The sequence below is a fragment of the Artibeus jamaicensis genome, unplaced genomic scaffold (assembly GCF_021234435.1).
Source record: "Artibeus jamaicensis isolate MK-2021 breed Jamaican fruit bat unplaced genomic scaffold, CSHL_Jam_final contig_384, whole genome shotgun sequence".
Classification (NCBI taxonomy): Eukaryota; Metazoa; Chordata; class Mammalia; order Chiroptera; family Phyllostomidae; genus Artibeus; species Artibeus jamaicensis.
Window position 1 is genome coordinate 9,834,253 of NW_026521810.1, and position 17,451 is coordinate 9,851,703.

Consider the following 17,451-nt stretch of genomic DNA (forward strand, 5'->3'; position numbering starts at 1 on the left):
TCTAGGAAGCGGCTGACTGTCAGCCGTTAGCAGCCACCGGCAGCAGCCACATTCTCACCAGTGTCCTCCTTCTGCCCCTAAGAAGCACAGGAAACAGCCAAGTGAGAGCAAACTTCTTAGGAAGAACAGCTATCATTATGGAGTTCTCATGATCTGTCAGGCATTCAGCTAAGAACTGCTTTAAATCTTCCCTTTACGGTACCAATAAATATTTACTCTTCTGGGAAATATAAATACATAAATATTATTTCTAACCTCCTCTACAACCCTGCTATGTTAGTGTATGAGTCAGGTTTCTCTGGAGAAACCAATCCAACAGGGTATGTGTGTGTGTGTGCGTGTGTGGATTTGTTACAAGGAACTGGCTCCTGCAATTGAGGAGGCTGACGAGTCCCCCCCAGATCTGCGGGGTGAGAGGGCAGGCAGCAGACTCCGAGAGCCCACAGTACAAAGCAAACACTGCTGTACCTCGTCTCCCCAGTAAGACTGTAGGCTTCAGAACTCAGTGGATGCTGAGTCTTAAGGCTTCTCCAAATATTACTGAGTGCCTTCGATGTGCCAAGCTTAAGAAGGGCACAGCACAGACCCTGTTCTGATAAGCCTTTTTATCCTTTACCTCTAGGGTAAACCACAAAATAACCTGAATAAAATAAACTCAAAATTGAAAAACAAAAAACTAAAAAAAAAAATCCACAGTACATGTCCTTGACAATTTCTTTTTAAATTCAGTTAGAGTGATTAAAATCTTGCCTTAAAAAAAAAGTCAACCAAAAGCTGTAAGCCAATGTTTATCAGTGCAACAATGCTTCAGTTCTTCATTCCATCATTAGAGTACTGATGAAATTCTCTGTAAGGAGTAGAGCATCATGTCCTTTGTGACAAATTAAGCTGCAAAGCTGTTTCCTCTGCTCTCTGGTTTCTCACTTATATTAACGAGCGCCATAAAAGAAAGCCTTTAAGATAATATTTATTTGCAGAAACAAACATCGATTCAAAGCACTTAGAAGCACATATGTGCACTACGGGGAGACACTCGAGGGAATCCTAATATTTTATCGTGTCTTGGACGTTATTGCCGTGGTACCTTTGTATCTCCACACTCAACCCACCCTCAGTATTTCACGGCCATTGTGTCCTTGACCAAAGCCTGCATGTTCCTCAGAGCAATGACAGCAGTAAACGTCACATTTTACCCTTTGCTGGAACTGCCTAAGATCATATAAATATGAGCTATTTTAAGAAGAAATTCATCTCTGCTGGTTACAATTTAACAAAGAAGAGGCCATGACGAATGTCACAAGCTATAAATAAAGACACCTACCCTTGCACAGCACTTACTCATCTCCAGGTTGAACAAATGCTAATTATGGAGAATTTGAAAATGAGACTTGTTAATGTCATTTTTAATTTAGCACATTACAGTGTAAATGTTTTCCATTGAGTTAATTTACACCTGTTATCACAAGCTTCATTATTAGGTTTATAGTGAAGCAGCTCTCTCTGACTCTAAAATTTGCTTAAAATGGCAGAAACAATTACTAATTACAAGGGCATGTTTACTTTAATTATGTTTATTTCCTAGTCTAGTTTTATCTGTAATGGACTATGGAAGTGTATGATTTAATTAGTGAAACTCATTTATCACAAGTAATTTCTCAAATAAGCACTGCTTAAAAAATACAACAGGTTCATTCAGAGCTTCATAAATTCCTTGGTGATATTTCTACAGTTAAACATCTATATTGAGATCTTTCACTCAGGAACTAAAAGCGTTCACCAACTTCTGTTCCAAATATTGCAGTAACTACCAATAACAAGAATTCAACTCTGCAATTGTTAATGCAAAGTTTAAACTACAGTGTACAAATAAACTCAAAATTTAAAAATCTGCACTCAAAATTAACAGGATATTATTTATTGATATTTACATTTACAAATTCCATTTAAAACTTCGTTTAAAAAATTTTAAAAGCAAATTTCTTTTTTTTTAGTAAAAAGGACATACTTCTGTCTCTCCCTAAACTTGTATCTCTGGTACCCAAAGTACAATTGACTTTTTTCTTAAATATGAGGGCACAGTCACCACCAATGTGATACAGGCATATCTCGGAGACATGCGAATTTGGGCCACCATGTCAAAATAAGTGTCGGAAAAAAACGAGTTGATCTTTTTGAAGGTAGAGGGTCTTGCCTCCAGTTTGTAAAAAAATGCAACACCTGTGAAGCACAATAAAAAGAGGCACAATAAAATGAGACATGCCTGTAATTGATTCAAGCAAAGACTACCAGTAGATGTTAAAACTCCTACAAAAGACTGCTGGACAATGGGATATTCACCTGGTCTCAAACACAGAAAAGTGCCTCTAGGGTAGAAAAATCTAGGAGACACCACTTGACCACATAACCAAATCTAACACCACCACAAACAGGACAGACCGACTCTGTGTGCTCCCCGAGGTGCAGCGTGGGGAAGGCAACTCTCCTTAGGTGGCATTTTAAAACAATTGACCAGATACAGACAGCAGGACATTCCACAATAACAGGCCTGGACTGACAGAATGGTCAATGTCACAAAACACTTTAAAACAGCTGAGGGACTATTCTAGAATAAAAACAGACAAAAGAGATGTGCCAACTAAATAAATACCATATGTGTTCCTTGACTAAATCTGGGATAAAAAAAAAAACACCCTACAATTATTGAAACAATTGGGGAAATTTCATTTTCCTGATGTTTTAATGATAACAGATTGAGAGATCACTGGAGACAAAAGTGATGAAATCAAAGCTGTCTTACTTTGGGCACATCATGAAAACATGGGGTTCTTTGGAGAAAAATAACAGGGCTGGGGAAAACAGAAAGCATCAGGAAAAGAGGAAGACCTGGTGTGGGATGGACTGACACCATAAAAGAAGCCATACCCATGAGTCTATGAGAGCTGAGCAGGGCTGCTGAGGACAGGACACTGTGGATATCAGTCATTCACAGGGTCACCGAGAGTCAGAGCCAACTCTCCAGCACATAACACAAGAAAATGAACTAATTCTTAGAAGATACACCTGAAATGTTTAGGGATGAACTGTCATGATATGCAACATTCTTCTGAATATTCAGAACGCAAAGTGAGAGCTATGAAGCAAGTGTAGGAAAATGGCTGATGAATGGGGTAGAGAGCATTTTTCAAGTTCATTACACCCTTGTTTCAACTTCTCTATAAGCTTGAAATCAAGAGTTGGGAAAATATAAGTAGTCCAGTGGGCAGAGTGGGAGGAAGGCCAAGTCAGGTATACTCTGCATTTCTTTCATACAGACTTTCAAGAAATGTTACTGCGCTCCTCTGCATTTCAGCTTCTTAGCATGACGATTAAACCCATTAAAATGGCAGAATTACACTTGGAACTCTCAGTATATCGACTCACAACATTCCTGTGAAGCACATTCTAGTCACCTTACATTTTTAGGCCTTAGAGAGAATCCACCCACACAGCAGATAAGACGTTTCTCATGCAGACTCATGCATCCCACCAGCCTGGCTGAGAGTTCTAATACTTGGTTTTGTTAGAAAAGATGTCTCTATAGATTGTGTTTTGTTTAATTTTAAGATATTACTTACTTACAGTGTAAGTCCCACAACACTTATACTTAATAAACACACATTCTTAACAAAGTAGTAAAGACTGGTACATGTAAGATTTTGCCCAACCAAGAGAAATTCCCAAAAACCAACAGGGCAGAGTGTCCCCTACTCATCTCCAGTTAGTCTCCATGCTGTTCCTACAAATGCAGATAGGCTGGACCACACTCACTAACTCCCACACAGCAAGTGATGCTGACTATCTCTTCTGTGGGGTGAGGGCATGCCTGCTGCACTTTAATTAACGTAGACTGATAGACAGTGCCATTGAAGGAAAAGTGTGACATTCCAGGGTCTATTTCCAATCCTCCCCTATCTAGACAGAAGAAGTGCACAATTGGCTCTTTGCTCCACCCTGAGACTGCCACCAAGTTTTCTGGTAACTATGGCATTTCAGGAATGCTGGGTATATTATCTTTTAACTCAATTTCTGATTTCTGCCCACAGCATGATCTGTCTTTTTTAACTCCAACAGTCATTCTGGTAGTCTTCTTTAAATATGGTTGTACTACTAGTTAGGGTAGTTAACAAGCCACTTTGTTTAGCATCCGCTCACTCTCCCCCCAGACCCACATTTTAACCTGCAGGTTAAACCAGGTCTAACTAAGGAAGCTTAAAATTGTTTCTGGAAAGAACCAGAAAATTCAAACTGAGCCAATGTAATACCTCTCAGGAAGGTGCAGAGGGCTGCCAGCAAGACTAGTTAAAACTAGTTGAATTCAAGATGGAAGCATAGGTAAATGCAGTATTCAAATCCTCCCAAAACTACATCAAAATTACAACTAAACTGCAGAACAACCATCATTCGGAACCACACGAAGTCTAACTTAACAGAAGTCCTACAATTAAGGATATAGAGAAAAAAGCCACAGCAAGACTGGTAGGAGGGACACAGATGCAGATCAGGCTGGTCTCACACCCGCATGTAGTGGATAAAAATCCAGAGAGATTATGAGGCTATGGAGGTCCCCCTTGAGGAGTGAGAGGTCCCAGCCCCATACCAGGACCACAGCCCAGGGTTCCAGTGCTGGGAAGAGAAGTCCCCATAACTCGGGCTGCATAAACCAATAGGGACTGTGGCTAAGAGAGTTCCTCATAAAGGGCCTGCAAACAGACTTACTAGGACTCACTCCCTCTGAGCTCCAGCACTGGGATAGCAGCCCCAAAGGCACCGGCTACATACAAGGAGGAACTGAACTGTCTGATGTCAGGGCAAGAGCTGGAGTGGCTGCTTTCTCCCAGAGAGAAGTGCTCCAGAGGCCATTGTTCCTATTCTGAGCCACCCCCCCCCCCACAGAGCTGTCAAGTTGGCACGGTATCTAGCTAACCATCTAGCACACCTGGCTAACACTGTTGCCCCACCCTGGTGACTCCCTGACATCCCATCCCATCCAACTTGTGGGCCCACCCAAGCTATTTCCAGTGCCTTTTCCATACTAACAGCCTGTCTTGGCTCATGCTTCAGACTTTCCTAAAATCTCTCAAACAAGCAGCATCTGGCCTCAGTGTTCCCTATATCTCTCATTAAGTGGCCCCAGGCCACTTAGAACTAGTGGCAGCCAGCCTTGATTCATAGCTCGGCTTCCCCTGGGCGCCTCCAAGCCCAGCATAAGTAGCAGTGTCTACTCACTCTCATCTGCAGATCACTTTGCAGCTCAAGCCAGGTGGCTTGGGGCGGTCACAGGTGGTGGCTGACCTTGACTTGCAACCTCCACAAGGCCACCTCCACAAACAACACACTCAAGAGGAGGGCTCAGTGGGCACCAGAGCCCTGCTGAAGTAAGTCCTGCCCCGTGGGGTCAGGCCCAGCACAGCTGATCCTCCACAGTGGTCATGGTCACAGCCAGTCCTTGCAGCTATTCAGCCTGGGGGTAAATCCCTCCCATTAATGTGCCAACAATAATCAAAGCTCGACTACAAAGAAGGTAGTACACAGCCCACACAGGGGGTGGGTACAGCTGGAGCACTCAGCTTGGGTGATGGGAGGCTGCACCATTAAACCCCACAGGACACCTACTACATAAGGTCACTCTACTAAGCCCAGCAGATGTAGGAGCTCCACCTAATACATAGAAACCAACACAGGGAGGCTGCCAAATGGAGGATACAAAGAAACATGTCTAAAATGAAAGAACAGAACAAAACTCCAGAAAAAAAAAACAACTAAACAACATGGAGATAAGCAATCTATCAGGTGCAGAGTTCAAAACATTAGTTCTAAAGATTCTCAGTGATCTCAGTGAGAACATCAACAAAGAGGGAACAAAAACAATTAGAAAACACAAAAATAGAACCAATCAAAAATGAGGAATATACTAATTGAAATGAAGACTGTATTACAGGGAATCAACAGTGGAGTAGAGGAAGCAGAGGACTGAATCAGAGATTTGAAAGATAAGAAACCAGAAAACACCCAATCGGAACAGGAAAGAGAAAAAATAATCCAAAAAAATTAAGTGAGTATAAGAAGCCTCTGGGACAACTTCAAGTATACCAACATTTGCATCATGAGGTTGCCAGAAGGAGAAGAGAGAATGGAGAATTGAAAACCTGTATTTAAAAAAATGACAGAAAATCTTCCTGACCTGGTGAAGGAAAACAGACATACAATACCAGGGAGCACAGAGAGTCCCAAACAAGTTGAGTGCAATGAGGCCCACACCAAGACACATGGTAATTAAAAAGGCAAAGATTAAAGACAGAGTCTTAATAGCAGCAAGAGAAAAGCAGTTATCTACAAGGGAGTTCCCATAAGACTGTCAGCTGATTTCTCAACAGAAACTTTGCAGGAGGGACTGGCAAGAAATATCTGAAGTTTTGAAAAGCAAGGACCTACAACCAAGATTACTTTACCCAGCAATGCTACCATTTAGAATCTAAAGACATCTGATAAAGACCTTCTCAAACAAGAAAAAGCTGAAGGAGCTCATGCTCATCATCACCAAACTAGTACTACAGAAAATGTTAAAAGGTCTCCCTTAAAGATGGGAGGAGAGTTGGGCGAATGGGTGAAGAAGTGATGGGATTGCAGAGTACAAACTGGCTGTTAAAGAACAGTCATGGCGTCCACATGTCTTTGGGACCTGTCAACTGTGGCAGTCTCCCCTCCTAGCCATGGAAGAGCATATTCTTGTTTACTGGCAAAGTTTTCACCATTTAATTGGTATCAGATTCTGACTTGCACAAGTAACATTCTTGACTGCAAAAAAGAAAAAAAAAAGGTCATGGGGACGTAAAGTGCAGCATAGGGAATACAGTCAATAATATTGTAATAACTATGTATGGTGTCAGATGGTACTAGATTTATCAGGATGATAACTTAGTAAGATATATAATGTCTAATCGCTGAGCTATACACTTGAAAACTATTATAATATTGTACGTCAACTGTGATTAAAAATAAAAAATATTAACAGTCAAAAAAAGACTAGTTAAGAGCTCATTAAGATCAGGGTAGCTGATACATGGATAAATCAGCAGCTCAACAGTTTTTAACAACAGTCTTCACACATTCTGTGCTTGCATGTTTTGAAGCTGGTAATAGATCTTCTACTTCGAGAAAGGGGAAGAATTAGGATGAGGCAAAGCTTGTTAGGAGAAACAAGAGAGGCTAGTAGTGGACCTGATGAGGCACTACCACCCTCTGTCATGCTGTAAAAAGTTAAAAGGAAAAAACTAACATGGCTCACATTTCTTATCTGTCATTCATAAAGAGTAGAAATTAAAACCCAGGGAGATTCAGAGGTGCAGCTGATTTGTTATGTCTCTCCATGTGTGCACCTCCAAGTTCACACTTGTACAACACACACTGTACCTGTGTTTCAAGATTGGACATCGGATAAGGAGAGGTTGCTGAAACAGGATAAATTTCAGCAAAATGTAACCTTCACCTTAGAAACCAGGAACCAAAGTAATTAGATTACAATCTTTCCAACACTGTGGGAAAGATTTGATCAATTAGAGCCAAGATCAGTTACATTATTTGGTTTACCTAAGTAATGGACCCTTAAATGCAATCAATACCTCTCCAGGCTGTGAGTCCTCAAGACCTGAGATGCATTCAACAAAAAACACAAATGCATTTTCAAAGGGCCCTGGGATGTTCAATCACAGAAGGGGGCTGGAGTCGGGGCGGCATGGAAAACAGACTTTTGAGCTTACTGTACGGACGGTGTGCTACTGCCGTGTTTGTTTGGCTGCTCACGTATGAACTAAATTTATTTTACCCAAGAGCCAATGTAGGGATAAGCTATCATGCCACACTCAGTTTCTTTTTCAAGTTTCAGTATTAAAATTAATTTAATAGAGGAAAGAATAAGATTAAGATTTCTATTTATGATTTCAGAAATAGACAAAACTTAAGTAAATTGTAAAGTTATAAAGAAAAATGGCAGAAGTAGCTCAGAATCAGCTAACTTCTCACCCCCTCGCCTCTCATCCATAAGTGAATGTAGGAAAGGGCCATGAGGGTGTCCTGCCCAGTTTGTTGGGTAGCTATCCAGAGCTGCCTTCTAGGACTATTCTTGCTTAGCATGGATTCATAAGAACCCCATGTTAACACCAAACTCTCCAACTGCCTACCCATCTGACCCTACCCTATTCTAAGTGCAGGAGCTGGATTTAGAGATTGCCATTCAGCTTGGTGGATCCATTTTCCAATTTATACAGTTTAGAGCTTAATGATAATGCATTTGTAAATCAAGACACAAAACTCCTCGGCATTCACAATCCATTCACTATTACCCTAAATTACGTCTCCTGGAGGGCAGGACGGGAAGGGCGCACCTGTAACGTCTGCTCCAGCAGCCTCTCATGGATTTGCTCTCACATGGGCACCTGCAACATGCACGCCTCTCCTCAGGGATTTGTTGAACACACTTGTAATAATTAGAAAGTTAACAACTAATTCCTGCCTTCCCCAGGAGCAGGGCTTCTCTTAAAGGGTGTGAGGAAATGTGACGAGAGGGAAGTGGAAAGGAGGAAATTTATACTGAGAGGCTCCTCTGCATAGCTGTTAAGTTTCTGTGCAATGATGAAGAGAAGCCGAGGCAATCTAAAACAACAGGTAATCAAAAAGGCATTGATATTTACCTTTTCTCATCAATTATCTTCCTCTTAGCAGCAGCTGAAAAATTATGTTTTACTCAAAAGTCAGCCTGTTGACTTTATTTATACAACACCTGAAGTGTGCTGGGTGTCAACAGGTTAGCCGCCATGGAGTTTCAAATTCTGCTGTTTGACAGTAACAGAGAGTTGACTCTGCGAGAGTTACATTAGAAGCTGTATCATTTTCAAACCATTTCTCCCATGATGAAGAAAAGGTGTCTGGAGCTCAGACTTCTCACCTGTGGAGTGGGGATAATAATGTATAACTTCCACGGATATCTTTGGACCAAGAAAAAATAAGGTATGTGAAACAGCTTTTGACACAGGGTAGGTGCTTAGCCTGCCACCATGGTTGTCAGGAACGGTCCTGGAGAGAAAGAACTAACCTTTGAGTGCCTTGCCTCTTTTTGGCCAAATCATCTTCAGGTTCAACAAGGCCAGGCCATATGCTGAAAACATAAGGGCTCCGTCTGTGGGGCCGATGGTGACCTTCATTCAATTAATCACACATACCAGCATGAATCCTGTCTAAAGATCTCTCTTCCTCATCCTCTTGACAGCATTAAAGGATTAACTGGCATCTGGTGCTCCTTGAAGAGGCATGAAGGGTGTTTATGTAGAAAAATCCAAGTACAGAAGCCTATGGCTGTCAACTGGGTGCACACTGAGCCCCTCTGTATCCAGGTGATGAACGGACTCCTCCAACCCGCACACCACACTTTGCAGTGGCTGTAGCTCTTTTCCTAGTTAAGGTTTCTCACTCCTAGGCAATACTTCATCCCTTCTTTTTTTTCCCCCCAGCAGAGTCCATCTAATCCCAGAAACTGGAGAGAATCCTATATAGGTCACTAGCACACCCTCTGCACCTAGTCAACAGTCTGGCAGGAAGAGCTCTAGGAGACCCAAATCCCGGATTCAGGTCTCCTGAGACTGTTTTCTCATCCACAAAATGAGGACATTGCGTTAGACAGTCACAGTAATGGTTAATTTTATGTCAACCAGACTAGGCCACAGGGTGTCCAGACATCTGATCAAACATTCTGGGTGTGTCTGTGAAGGTATTCCTGGATTGGGTTAACATTTGGATCACTGGCCTGTATAAAGCAGAGTACCCTCCCCAACACCAGTGGGCCTCATCCAATCCTACGAAGGCCTGAATAGAACAAAAAGGCTGGCCTCCCCCAGCAAAGGAGAATTCTTTCACTCAATTGCCTTCGAACTGGGACAAGAACTAGGACATTCAATTGCCCTCACATTTGAACTAAAACATTGACTTTTCGTGTGTTTTAAGCCTACAGACCTTAAGGCTGGTACTTATACTATGAGTTCTCCTTGCTCACAGGCCTTAGAACTCAGACTGGAACTTCCATCATTGGCTCTTCTGCCTCTCCAGTTTGCCAACTCACCCTGTGGGTCTTGGGATTTGCTGACCTCCACATCATGGGTGCTAATTCCCTACAATAAATCTCTTTGTATATACACACACGCACACATAGCCAATTAGTTTTGTTTCTCTGGAAAACCTGATACTACAATCACCAGATATTTTCCAACTCTAATTCTGCCAAATGATCATCCAATTTGCGCTTGAACACCGCCCCCTCCCCCCAGGGGCCAAACCTCCCTGCCTCCCAAGCAGCTCATCTTGTTTTAAAGGGGGGTTGGAGGGGAGGGATGGGGGGTGCGGGTGGTGGTATAGTCTTGGCCGGTGTAGCTCAGTTGGTTGGAGCACTGCCCCATAAACCAAAAGGTCTCAGGTTTGATTCCCAGTGAGGGCACATGCCTGGGTTGTGGGTTCGGTGTCTGGTCAGGGCGTGTGTGAGAGGCAACAGATCAGATGTTCCTCTTCTTTTCTTGCTCTTTCCCTCCCCCTCTCTCTAAAAAAGTCAATAAACATGCCCTCGAGTGAGGATAAAAAAGAGTAGAGTAGAACCGAGTAAAAGTAACATAACATAACATAACATAACATAACATAACATAACATAACATAACATAACATAACACAACATACTTGGTGAGAATCCAAAGCCAAATTAACCATCTTCTCAGCAGTCAGGAGCTTAAATCTAACAGATGTGACCTCACCTAAGCAGAGTATAGTGAAACTTTTGCCTTTGGGTTTCATAAGAACTATGTTAACATAGTCTGAGACTGCCACAGATATTATTGTTAGTTTTGTTTCAGTTTCGTTCTCCCGATCATTGTATACTGTCAGCTAATCTTGAGTCTGCAGGTAACTCTTAGCTCACTTTCACATGGATTACCATGAGTAAATCATCCCCCAACACTTCTTCAGAGGACCTTTAGTACTTAGGGATAGAACTCGGCATTTATTACTAAAATCAACATCGTTTTGTTACCTTGGCTTGGGGGTGGAAATTCTGCAGTTCTTATTCTGTGACCTGGAGGACCATCTCTTCTTCTCACCTGCATCATCCTGAGACTGGCTAATGTACTATCATCTCTCACACAAGGTGAGCCCTGGCCCCCTGCCCGGCAGCATCGCCCACTACACTCTCCCTCCAGGCCAGCCGTCTCTAGCCCTGACTGCACAGCACAATTACCTTGGAGTTTTGTTTTTTTTTTAAAGTCAGACTCAACCTCAGAGATTCTTATGCAGCTGGTGAGGGTAGAGGAGGACAAGCTAGGAAATTAATGAAACTTCTTAAGATTCTAATTCTTAGATTCTATTAATCTGTAGCTGGTCTGAAAACCACTGTTTTCTTTGGCCAGAGGTCAGCAAACATTTTTTGTAAAACAGCCAAATAGCAAATATTTTAGGTCGTGTGGGCCATATGGTCTCTTTCAAAACTGCTGCCCTTCTATTGTATCATACAAGCAGCCACAGATAATATGTAAATGAACGGCTTGACTATTCCAATAAAACTTTATTTACAAGAACAAGTGGCAGGCCATACTTGGTCCCTGGACTTGTCAATTAATCCATTCATTACCCAGGTTTAAAATGGTTGTACCATCAAATATAATCTCATCAAACTGTATTATCACCCAGCTCACATGTCTCCATCTTGCCATTCATGAAAGACTCTCAAATGCCTTGTTGAAATCAATATTCACTCTCTGACATTCCCTTCCTCCATCACACTAATGATCCCATTTAAACAGGAACAAACCTGTTCTTACAGAATTCTTCCTGTCTCCCAGTAATCACTGCTGCCTTTTTATATGTTCACAAACATCTGTTTAAAATTGCTTCTGGAATTTCATCAGAAACTGACTTAAGCTCACCCATCTGTAGCTTCTAAATTATGCTTCTCCCCCTTAGAAACTGGGACATGGTCGGTGAAATCACTTACAACATTCTGGCACTCCAGCCTCCTTGATTCACGAAACATTATCTGAAGTGGTGCCACAATCGCATCTGCAGGTTCTCTCAGTGCCCAGGAGACCTAAACGTACTCGTAAGCAGCTCTCATTATCTCTTCTATCTTGAGTTTTAATTTCTCCTAACCACATTTATTCCATCCCTTCCAATTTTAAGGTCATTTTCCCTGATAAATATGGTACAATCAAAATAGGAGTCCAGCAGTTCTGTGTCTCCATGTCCCCTGTTTACACCACACCATCTGTTCGAAATAAGTCTATGTCTTTGCTTTAAAAATCCCATGCAGAGGTGACCGTATGTTTTGGTGTGCCCGAGACAGTCAGGTATAGATCTTCTGCCCTGAAGTTAACTGTTAATAGAGCCCTCTTCACTCTGAAAAGTACCCAGTCTGAACAGCTGGTCCCAGAGGGAAAGCTGAGAAGAACAGGGTAGACAGTAGATCCAGTGGGTTCTCAGGTCTGTCATACACTCTAGAAAAAGGGAAAACCATTTTTGTTGAGGTCTCTGGCCACGCTGGATATACTTTCTGGATCTGTCATTTACTAGCTGTGTAACTTTAGAATAATTTATTTAACCTGTTTAACTCTTGACTCTACCCTATGGAACCTTTGTTTTTCTTAAATGAATAAATACATGATCAAAGCATTTTGCACAGTACACATATCACATAGTAAATGCCCAATAAATGACACCTATTATAACTACTAATAAATATTATGATCGATGTTATTAATTCCAGCCACCTCCTCCACAACATCACAGTATTTGTTACTCTCTGCTCTATAGGTGCCATTTGTCCTTCCTTTTCTGTTAGTCACATTCCTTTCTCAACAATCTGTTCTTATTGGTTTAAACTCAACCCTACCTCCCCACAATTTGTAAAGTCTCTCCCATCTTACTGAAGAAATTTTGCCCTCACTAGAAAGCTGGATTACTTAGAGGGAGTTTCTCCTCTCACAAAGAAGCCACCTGCGTTTGCAACCGACCTAATTTGTGAGCTGCTCTGGCAGAAATGCAAACATATATTCCATGAATCCCTCAGCACCTATGTTTCTTGGAATCAAGATTAACTACTATCCATCATCGATCCCTTGGGAACACACCCTGAAGCCTGAGAGGTTTCAACTCTCAAATAGCTAGAGCAAATCACACTAGCTATAGGAGTAACTACATTAACTTTCTAAGAATAAGACTGACCAGAAGCATATTCAAACAGGATAGTCAAAAAAAAAAAAAAAAGATCACAGAAAAATAAGTGATAGCTGGAGTTTCAATTATCAACTACAAAATAGCAACCATTATTTATTGAATGACTACTACATGCCAGGAAATGATAAGCTAGGTATATTATAAATATCATCTCAGCTACTCTGCTCAACAATTCTGCTGGAAATTGCGGCTCAGAGGATTCAGTCACCCAGTTGCATAACTGTGAGTAGTAGAACCAGCATTCATGCAGGTCTTCTACATCCATGGTTCACGCTTATTCAGATATACCAAGCCACTCTTTTAATCCTCACCCAAAAACACACGTACTGATTTGAGAGAGAGAGAGAGACTGGTGGCCTCCCGCATGTGCCCTGACCGGGGATCAAAGCTATAACCTGGGTATGTGACCTGACTGAGAATCAAACCCCCAACCTTTTGGTGTATGGGACAATGCTCCACCCAACTGAGCCACCCAGCCAGGGTTACCATGCTATTTTTTTATGAAGACTACAAGACTTTTTGAGACACAGTTGAAAGATAAAAGGCCTCCATGAAAAAAGCAAGATGGTAAGATTTACATATAGTTTTAAAGAAATGTATACACCTTTTCATTAAGTAATTTAAGCAGTAATTTTGGATAATGAAAGCCAGATATCCAAGGTTGCTTTTTACACAAGACATATGTCATATACACAAGGCTGGTAGCTTGAAGCACATAACTACAATGAAGTATACAGCCAGCAAATGCAAGGAGAGTACCATTTTGATACATCCCATCCAGAGAAAAAGTGAGTAAATATAAGGTGGCCCAGAATGGGTCCTAAATTTAAAATATAGGGTTCTCTTACAGACTGAATGTCTGTGTGCCCCAAACTTTGTATGTTAAAACCCTACCCCTCAGTGTGACAGTATGTGCAGTTGGGCCCTTCGGGAGGTAATAAGGTTTAGACGAGGTCAAGAGGGTGGGCTCCTCTGATGGGATTAGTGCCCCTATAAGAAGAGGAGTAAACCAGAGCCTTCTTTCTCTCCACCATGAGAGAATGTAGCAAAGTCATTGTCTACAAACCAGAAAGGGGAATCAGCTGGCACCTGATCTTAAACATCCCAGCCTTCAGAATTGTGGGGGCTGAGTGTCTGTTGGTTAAGGCACCGAGTCTACAGTATTTGTGTTCTGATACCCTGAACTGAGAGAACTAAGATGGGTTCCTATCCTAGTCTACATACTCACTACATGTATAAGACATTTGGCGCTCCTGAGCTTTCAGGAGCTACATTTCTCTTTGAGACCATATGTCCTCTTTCAACAAATGACGACAGGACAACTGGATACTCACATGGATGAGACTGGACCCTGTGTTAGGCAGCCCTAAGATCACCGCCGTACTCAAGTATCTGCAGAAAGGACATAAACTCCCCAAATTATTTATATTAATAACTAAGGTTTATTATAGACATGAAGTAAGGATACGAATCTGGATCACAAGGGAAAAGACACAAGGGAAGTCTGGAGGAATCCAAGCAGACTTCCTAAGCTCTGTTAGGAAGGAAAGCAAGAGATTTCCTTCCTCGTGCCGCACACAGAAATTAACTCAAAACAGATCACAGACCTAAATCCAAGAGCTAAAACTATAAAAATCTTGCAAAATATAGGAATAGATCCTCAAGACCTTAATTAGCAAATCACTCTCAGATACAACGCCAAAAGTACAACAACAAAAAATAAAGTGTATTTTATCGACATTAAAACCTTTTATGTTCCAAAGAATATCATCGAGAAATACAAAGACACATGGGAGAAAATATTTGCAAATCATATATCTGATAAAGGACTAATACTCAGAATTCTAAAAATTTTTAAAAGTCAATGATAAAAATAAAAATAGCCTATCTAAAAATGGGCAAAGAATCTGAATAGAAATTTCTCCACAGAAATTATACAAACTGCCCATAAACCCATAAAAAAGGTGCTCAACATCACTAGACATTGAGGAAATGCCAATCTAATCCACAAGATACCACTTCACAAGCACTAGAATGCCTGTAATCTAAAAGACAAGTGTTAGCAACCATGTGGAGAAATCAGAACTAATATGCTACAGGCAGGGATACGCAGGGCTGCAGACACTCTGGAAAACAGTCTGGCACTTCCTCAGCCAGGTTAAGACAGAGTTACAACCTATGAACCAGCAATTCCACTCCCAGATACACACCCAAGAAAATTAAAAGTACACAGCCACAGAAAAACCTATACACAAATGTTCAAAGCAGCATTACTATAATAACCAAAAACTGAAAACAAATAGGTTCACTAGCTGATGAACTGATAAATTTCACCTATACATTCGATGGATTACTTACTACTCAGCAATAAAAAGGAATTAAGTATATAGAGAAACCCAAAAAATGTTATGCTAAGAAAAATAAGGTTAACACATAAGGCCACATATTATATGAATGTCAGAACAGGAAAATCTATGGTGACAGGAAGCAGACTTGTGGTTGTCAAGGGCTGTGGACGGTGAGGAACTGGGGGGTGACAGGTAAAGGGTACAGGGTTACTGTGGAGGGCCATGGAGATGTTTCAAAACTGACTGTAGTGAAGGTTGCACAAGTCTGTGAATCCCTGTACAACTATTATAGATGAAGTGTATGCTACGTGAATTACATCTGAATACACCTATTTTTATAAAAAAGAAAATGCCATGTCCTCGTTTCTAATCCAAAGCAAGTCAACAAAAGGGCCATGAGAAAAAGAGGGCTAATCTTGACCCAGAGGCCATATCAACACTCCCACCTGGCTGGAGGGTCAGCCAAGAAGCCAGATGTCAGGACTAAAGGAAGACGGCCCAGGACCTGGGTGCCTTGCAGGTGCCTTTGAAAATGGACAACAAAAGCTCATCTGCTAACACAGCAGCATCCACACAACAAGCTTTATGATCCCAACCACATGATGAGTTTCTTTAAGATCATAAATAAATTATGTTCTGCAAAACCACAAACACAAGACATATAACTAAGTGTATTAATCCGACCCATTTGTTAACATTTAGAGAGCACCCTAAGCATCCCAGAGGCACAAGTGACAATGTTATTACTGAACAACGTGGGAAACACACTCTCTGTCCTGGATCATTTCAAGGCCTCTGAGAACAGATAATGTCCTATGGATCTGCCTGGAACCGTGTTATCCACCAACCTGTCAGCCTTTAGTCATGTGTACAGGTAGTAAAAATGTTGGGAAAGTACAGGAAACCAACCACCTTGTTCTAACACAGGGCTGTGGTACATGGCAGGTGGGCTTTATGAGTGTTATCTCATTAGTTCTCACAACCACCCAACATGGGACAGTTATTTTGCAAATGGGGATAATGAGACACATGAATGTTAACTCGCCTAAAGTCACAGAGCTCGGAGGAATGAAATTGAGCTTCGGACCCAGTCAGTTTGGCTTTAAAGCTATGCCCTTAACCACCGTACTAATTGCTGCTTACCTAACTGTGCTACCTACCTATCCAACAGACTTCATCGCATCTTCTAGATGGTCAAAGGTATTGTTGAAATACAGATAACACCTCAAATATGTTTCTCTACACTACTGTGAAAATTAATTAAATATCTACTTTATTTAACTGTATTTATTTGAAATTTTTAATTGAAATAACCTTTTTTATTTTACAAGTTTTAGATATGCAGAGAAATTGCAAAGATGGGGCAGAGAATCCCTATACAAGTATATCCTATCACCCAATTTACCCTATTGTTAGCATATTACGTTACTATGTACACCTGTCACAACTAAGAAGCCGATGCTGGCACACTACCATTAACTAAATGGCACACTTGCTTTGTATTTTGCACCTTTTTTTTTGGTTCTGCTTCTGTTCTAGGATCCCATCCCACTACAGTTTGTAGCAAAGGCTCCTTCACCTCCTCTACCCTATGACAATTTCTCACTTTCCTTGGTTTTACTAAGGCATTTTGTAGAATGTCCCTCGAGTTGGGTTTTATTGCTTTTTTTTCCTCCTGAGACTGGGATGACAGGTTTTTAGAAGGCTGGAGAGGTGAAGTGCCGTTCACATCTTACCACAGGTGCATCCTGTTGGAGGGGCACTTGGTGTTAAACCTGATCACCTGGCTGAGGAAATGTTTGCCAGG

At 41.4% G+C, this 17,451-nt stretch overlaps 1 protein-coding gene and 1 non-coding gene across 6 annotated transcripts in view; one reads left to right on the plus strand and one right to left on the minus strand.

The window, feature by feature from the left end:
* Nucleotides 1-17,451, minus strand: part of AFF3 (ALF transcription elongation factor 3) — a 593,859-nt gene that overhangs the window by 493,630 nt on the left and 82,778 nt on the right. The gene's annotated exons all lie outside the window — the stretch shown is intronic.
* LOC119046172 (small nucleolar RNA SNORA24) lies at nt 6,700-6,830 on the plus strand. Its single transcript, XR_005081925.1, has one exon. It is a non-coding gene; the product is annotated as a small nucleolar RNA SNORA24 (small nucleolar RNA).